A 1,398-nucleotide genomic window follows, 5' to 3' on the forward strand; every position below is an offset into this window, starting at 1 on the left:
TTTTGTTGGTACAAAATCAGTTGGTTGACTTTGCAAACAAGTCAATGCACACCCAATAGTTAGATACTGAGCGTCACAAGAGTCTTAGTCCCCGAGGGTTATCTGTTTTAATTAGATAAAACCTTGCTAACGTACTTTGTTATAGCTTAATGTAATTAAACTACAACGCCTAATAAATTCAGGCGATGGGTATTAAATAAGACAATGAGTGCAATAATTAATCTACTAATTAAATCTGAATATTCCCACATATATCACAAACTTCTAGAAAGATTCTTTTATAACAAACATAAAGATAAACCAGGCTGGATGTTATTTCACTATTTTGATAATGACATATAATTAATGTTTTATTAGTTTAATTCGATTTTTAGGTTCCTTGTTAGAAGTAACTTGTTTATGTCTAAGTTCTAGTTCTCTAGTTTGTTTTTTTTTATTTATTTTATTTGTCTAGTTTTAATACGGATAAATGTTCTTAAGGTTCACAAATAAAATGGTAAATATTTTATGAAGGTTTGATTAAGTATTTAATCAAGTTTAAAATTATTTATTATTTACTTGTGTTATCCGATTTAAATTATGGTAATAACTAATGAAATATATGAAGATTCCATAATATCTTGTTTAGTGAAATGTATGCGCAGCATTGATATTTTCCTAGAAATATGGAGCCACAAAACATTAACCTAAGCAGCAGCGCCAACAAAGTGAACGTTGAGGTAGTTCCTAGAATTTAGGACCACAACAACCTAACTATATGTAAGGCATGTGATAATGGAGAAGTGGCTGAGATCATGGAGAAGATCGTGGAAGCCCAACAAACTCAACTGCCAACGGATAGATTACTACGGACAAAATGGAGAAGTGGCTAAGAGGACGTATGTTCATGGAGAAGTTCGTGGAGAAGAAATCAAGTAATAAATAGGTCTCTACAAATAGATGTTTGTAATGATCTTTTAGAATAACTTTCAGAATTTTTATGTAATATTCTTAGTGAAAGTTTGCTCGGTTTTTCTTCTTCTTAGACATTGATGTATTATAGATTGGGTTGAGAGAATCAAAATTTGTAATCATTCTTGAAAGAAAGAGAGAAAGAGAGAAAGAGAAAGAGAGAAAGAGAAAAGACTTCGAGTGAAGTCAAGGGAGAAGTCAACTGTTCAGGGAGAACAAGCTGACTGGGAACAAGTTCCTAGAATAACAGAGTTGGTCCAAGTTTAGGTTGTACAAAAGAGAGTCTTTTGGCCTAAAAGTGATTAAAGAGAATTGAGTCAAAATCCCTTGTGGTCAAGGTTTTTCTTCCTATTGGGCCTAGGAAGATTTTCTTGTAAAAATCTCGTGTTCCTAGTTCTTTCTTTATTCGTGCGATTAGTTCCTTCTTACTTATTCATTCTTTTATTT

The sequence above is a fragment of the Beta vulgaris genome, chromosome 7 (genome assembly GCF_026745355.1).
Source record: "Beta vulgaris subsp. vulgaris cultivar EL10 chromosome 7, EL10.2, whole genome shotgun sequence".
NCBI lineage: Eukaryota > Viridiplantae > Streptophyta > Magnoliopsida > Caryophyllales > Amaranthaceae > Beta > Beta vulgaris.